Source organism: Nansenia antarctica (assembly GCF_963989245.1).
Source record: "Nansenia antarctica genome assembly, chromosome: 6".
NCBI classification, from domain to species: Eukaryota; Metazoa; Chordata; class Actinopteri; order Argentiniformes; family Microstomatidae; genus Nansenia; species Nansenia antarctica.
In genome coordinates this window covers 36521975-36527974 of record NC_137676.1, presented here as the reverse complement: position 1 = coordinate 36527974, position 6000 = coordinate 36521975, and positions in this window count along the sequence as shown.

Here is a 6000-nt window from a genome sequence, read left to right as displayed (position 1 = left end):
CTCCCACCAACTCCCACCCACAGTAGGAACCATCACTCTCCCAACGTTAAAGAAGAGTACGACACACCGTGGGATAGGTTTTTACGGGACTACATCAAAAACCAAAAGGCCAAAGATGAGATGCTCAGCACAAATGCCTCAGGGCAAGATGCACATGCTCTTAAAGAGGGGCATCGACTCTCTGAAGCACCGAATGACATGGATAGTGACAGTAACGCCAGTTCAGAGGTCGAGACTAGAGGTCAAGAGGTCAAGATCGAAGAGTGCTATGGTAGGAATTCCTCTCAACAAAGGCCAACCACAGGCCGCGCTAGGGCGTACCAATCACATCCTGGATGTGAGTCAGGTGGTCACAAGAGCAGCTCAGTGATTGGATTACAGGAACAGCAGAGAAAGACAGCGGCAGGGCAAATCTCTGGGCAAACGAAACATGGTTGTGGTCATGACGACATGCGCCAGTGCTACGTCCAGTGTGGGAAGAAAGTAAACATGGCGGATATTGTGACAATACAGCAGCAAATTAGAAGACGAGAGCAACACCATTGTGCTCCAACTGATCAGTAAGTCACACACATGCTGTGAATCCTGTCCACAAGTATTGTGTTCAATAATTCACCATAGGGTGCCAGGTGTCAAGTATGCAAATGGTGGTCATTGAATTGATATGGTGAATAATACTGCCAGTTGCATGACTAATAAGTCGATTTGTAATAGCTCAGTAACACATTTCAACAGTAGCTAAACAGTTGGTAATTGAAGGGCAGAACTATAAGCACATCTAATACGTAGATTAATGTCATGTATGATATCGCAGCAAGCTAGCTTGAAAGGGAGCTGCCAGTCAAGCGTGCAAAGTCCACAACCATACAGCCCTCGGAACTGTCTGACCAGGAAGTTAAGCCTAACAAGAAGCTTATTTCCATAGTTTATTTTGTGTTAACATTTTTCCTGGACACAAAATACAATTGGAACCATTTAATGTCTACTTTCCAGACCCTTTAATTACAACAAATGCAATCAGTAATCCATAGATTATTGCATTTGCAGGACGTGTCCTGTCAGTCTAGATGGGAGTTCAGTGAACTGTTTGTCTGTCATTTCTTATCGACCCTGCGTTGTTTGTGCCTCCAGTGTTTCTAGCCGCAGGTCCTCTTCAGCTCATGTAACCATGTATGAACCAGAATGCACTGAGTCCCCCGGATCTGGCTGTGGTTCTCCATCCCTGAAAAGCCCACAGTGGGGTCCAGAGATGGTGGCAGTGAATCTGGAGGAAGAAGATGTAGAGGAGTATGGTGTGATGGTAAAAGAAGAGGATGGAGGAGACCAAATGAGAGAGGAGGGAGTGATGGTGAATCAAGAGGACAGAGGAAGAGTGGAGATGAAAGACAGTGAGATGGATGGTAAGTCTTTGTTATTGGTGAGTGTAATTGCACTGTTGTAAAATCAGTGCTACCAGTGTATGGAAGCATATAGTGGACTGAATTCAAATGTTAATGCAATTTGAGATTGCAATTGCATGTTCCACTTTTGCACGCATTCTTTCGGTCAATATTCAAAATCAAATGCAATCATATGATTTGATTTGAATGAGCTGGTATGCAAGTTCATTCTGAAAAAAGTTCATTCTGAACTGAAAATTACTATGCAATCCCACAATAGCATTTTCCACTTTTTCCTGCATTACTTGAGTCAATATGACAATTGTAATGCAATAATGTGATCAGCGTTTGCATTTCCATGTTCTAGTAAACACATCCGCTTCGTAGCTGACAACATTCAAATGTTGACCATTTCATGCAATAATGGTATTGCATGAAACACACACGCTTATAGGCTAATATATTAGAATATATTATTCAAATGATCCCATTCTCATATTCTACCGGCCTGTCAGTCATTCTCTGATGCTCATGACAGAATAGAACTAATAATTGAAAATGCAACTGAATTCTCTGCGATCATGAATAATGATAATCAGACTACATGCACAATCACTTCACTTCTACTAATAAGGCTGGTAAGCTTCCGGTCCAGCGCTGTTCTCCACCAGCTGTTTACAGGAGCTCCGCAAAGTGTTACGGACGTTACGGACAAGCTTTTTCACAGCGGACAGTCAACCAGCTGTTTTCAGTAGCATGTATGCTGTCAAATTAAATTATGAATATTATTTGCTCTAGCTCTCGACTTTGGAAGTACAGAATGCCTGAGAGCCTTATATTGCATTATATTTTAAATGGTCATCTGGTGCCTGAATATTGTGTTTTCCTTTACATAAATAATGACAGTTCCACCATGAATTGATGGTGCCTTGAAAAGGCACAAATTGGTGCATATCAATTCACCAGAATGCATGAAATTAAGTGTTTGACGAGGACCCCCAGACAGCCCCGCTTCATGGGTCCCCCCGATGTCAAACGCCTGTGGTACCACCTCCGCCTCATTTTGAGCCAGGAAAAACCCTGTAAACGTACCGTAACAAAAGCTTTGGCTAGCTAAGCAGGGATTGACGCTAACCTTTTCCCCAGGTAGCACTGTGCTACCATGTTGAAAAAATTGGTAGCACACCAAGAATTTCAGTAGCACAATGAAAATTGCCAATGAAAAAAGAAATTTTTCGTATGACGACAACAAATGTGATTAGCGTTTGCATTTCCATGTTCTAGTAAACACATCCGCTTCGTAGCTGACAACATTCAAATATTGACCATTTCATGCAATAATGGTATTGCATGAAACACACACGCTTATAGGCTAATATATTAGAATATATTATTCAAATGATTCCATTCTCATATTCTACCGGCCTGTCAGTCATTCTCTAATGCTCATGACAGAATAGAACTAATAATTGAAAATGTAGCTGAATTCTCTGCGATCATGAATAATGATAATCAGACTACATGCACAATCACTTCACTTCTACTAATACGGCAGGTTAGCTTCCGGTCCAGCGCTGTTCCCCACCAGCTGTTTACAGGAGCTCCGCAAAGTGTTACGGACAAGCTTTTTCACAGCGGACAGTCAACCAGCTGTTTTCAGTAGCATGTATGCTGTTAAATTATTATTATTATTTGCATTAGCTCTCGACTTTGGAAGTACAGAATGCCTGAGAGCATTATATTGCATTATATTTTGAATGGTCATCTGGTGCCTGAATATTACATTTACATTTACATTTTTGGCATTTAGCAGACGCCTTATTCCAAAGCGACTTACAATCAATACATTTGAATACTAAGCATGTGAATCAGCAGTCCACCATTCGTTGCAGGAAGAGTACTCTAGCTCGGGCCCGGGGCCACTGATAGTAGGAAAAAACCTTCTCCCTATTATCGCCTTCTACTAATTATTATTATTATTATTATTTATTTATTTTTTATTACTGGAGAAACTGAGAAACAATACAAGGGGGGCAATAGATGTTCTTAGGGACACAGTATACAGAATATATGCAGATATTTACGGATGGATCAAAAGACCCAATAACAGATAACACTGGCTCTGCAGTGGTAGTCCCTAATCACAGAGTCTAGTTATGTAAAAGAACCTCAAACTGCTTAAGTGTCTATTCAGTTGAGCTGTACGCCATTCTGATGGCGTTAGAGTGGGTGGTACAAGCTAAACCCAGCAGAGTGCTGATCTGCAGTGACGCAGCAGCTTGTCTGTACAGCTTGAGGCGTAGGACAGCAAAAAAGCGCCAAGACTTAATGCACAGTATAATGGATGTACATTCAAGGGTGGTGAAGCAGGGAGTGGTGGTAGTGGTCATGTGGGTCCCTGCACATATGGGTATCATGGGAAACGAAAGAGTAGACAAACTAGCTAAACAAGCAGTAAAAAAAGGAAACATAGACACAGACATCCAAATATCCAAATCAGAGGGAAAAAGTATTGTGTGGAGGGAAGCAAATAAAAAGTGGCAGCAACAGTGGGACCAGGAGACAAGGGGAAGACAATTATATGCATTACAAAACAGAGTGGGTGGTGTGAGAATCAGGGGAGGGAATAGAAAAGAGGAGGTGGTAATGTCCAGACTAAGAATAGGGCATAGTAATCTGAATGGAACTCTACACAATATAGGAAAACACCCGACAGGTTTATGTGACTATTGTCCTGTAATAGAAACAGTAGAGCATGTTCTTATTAACTGCAGGAAATATGCGTCAGAAAGACAGGAAATGATGGAGGGACTGAACAGATGGGTACTGACAAGAGAAGGTGTGCAGGGCGTATTGGAGTGTGGTGGGAGTGGACAGGGCAGGAAGTGTCTGGTCAGATTTCTCATGAGAACTGGCCTGATAGGGAGACTGTGACGAAATGGACAATGTAGGAATTGGATAAATCCAGAAGATGGCAGTAGTGCAACGCGAAGGATGCAAGCTGCCGTTAAACCCAACAGAAGAAGAAGAAGAAGAAGAAGAAGAAGAAGAAGAAGGAACCGGAACCGGATGTGAAACAAAGATGGTGGATCAGTAAACGCACACAGTGCTGAGACAGAAGACAACACGAGTCATTTATTACGTTTATAACTGTGCCAGAGGGCAAACATTACAGTATGTTCACTTATTACACAAAGACTGGGAAAGCGACACTAGCTTGAACAACAACGGAGGCGCCGACCTGACGGTAGGAGTTGGAGTGATTGATGAATGAAGCAGAGAGCTGCTAGATACAATGGTCAGTACAGAGGTGCAGCCGCTCATAGGTGGAGCTGCGTGACACACGGTCATTATTTAACACATCTCACACGAGAGGGAGTGCTGTTATACTGAACATCAGCACGGCTGGGATTCGCTCCTAGATGCGAGGCCGCTGGCAGCGCCATTTATTAGTTAACAGTAGTGATGTGTCATTTATTAGTTAACAGTAATAAGCGACTACAGATTATGATTTCTTTGTTTATTGAGCTTGCGCCTCTGACGTAAGCAGCAAGCATGATGCAGTGCATTATGGGAAAATTAGGCAGGAAGCCTAGAAACAGATAGAATGACGTCATCTAATGGTACAACACAGCTACATTTGTGTGAACATCGAATGGAATGAACATGAAGCTTCACTGCAAACTAGTTAGGTAAAGTGGCTTTGTAACTTCTCAAGTAATGTATTCAAACATCCGCAGGCTAGCTACTTTGTATCGTGTACATTTAGCTGTACGTTTCCATTTATTGTGCAACCAGTGAAATATGACTCGGTTGACAGTCGCTTTGGTGGTGAATGTGTGAATGCGATTCAGACCAGTTGACAAGATAGTACATTGCTCCATCTGTGAGCTTTCAGACCTAAACACATTCGCCCTCTTCTGATGACCATTCATTATTTAACTCAAATGTTCTATTATTTGGAAATATATCCATCTTTGTTTGAAACCAACACACATAGATAATCTGATAGATAACGACCGTTAATGTCGTCTAATTAACGGTCATTTACCTGTGCGGCGGAGTGATACAGATAGTTAAAAGTCCCAGTGCTGTTATACTGTATATCGGCACTCATGGAATGCCTCTTGTCCTTGGTCGGATTTAACTGTTGTATAAAAGATCATTATTAATTACAATCAAAAACAATGAGTCAAATCTAGTTAGTTGTTCCTAGCAATTCACAATGGTGGTTTTCATAACAACCAGTGGACAACAGCAGAGCAGTACTATTCCATGTAAGATAGATAAATGGCACAAACCTTTCCGGTATTTGACACAAATATTTTGTAGCGGATTTATTACAATTCACTGCTATCACGATTATCCTCTGGTGTTCAGGCTGTGATACGCGTCATGGTCAGATTTAACCAAACAACAGACAGACTAGGGATGCCCCCATACCGTTTTTTGCGACTGATATGGATCACCTATAATCTATGAGCAATATCGACCGATATAGGCTACTGCCCATACCGATCAAATAATAGGCTAATAAATAAATATGAATCAAAATAAAAACTAAAATGAGTGTGGATGAGACATTTAACATGTAGAGCATCTGATAAAGAGAGGCCTCGGC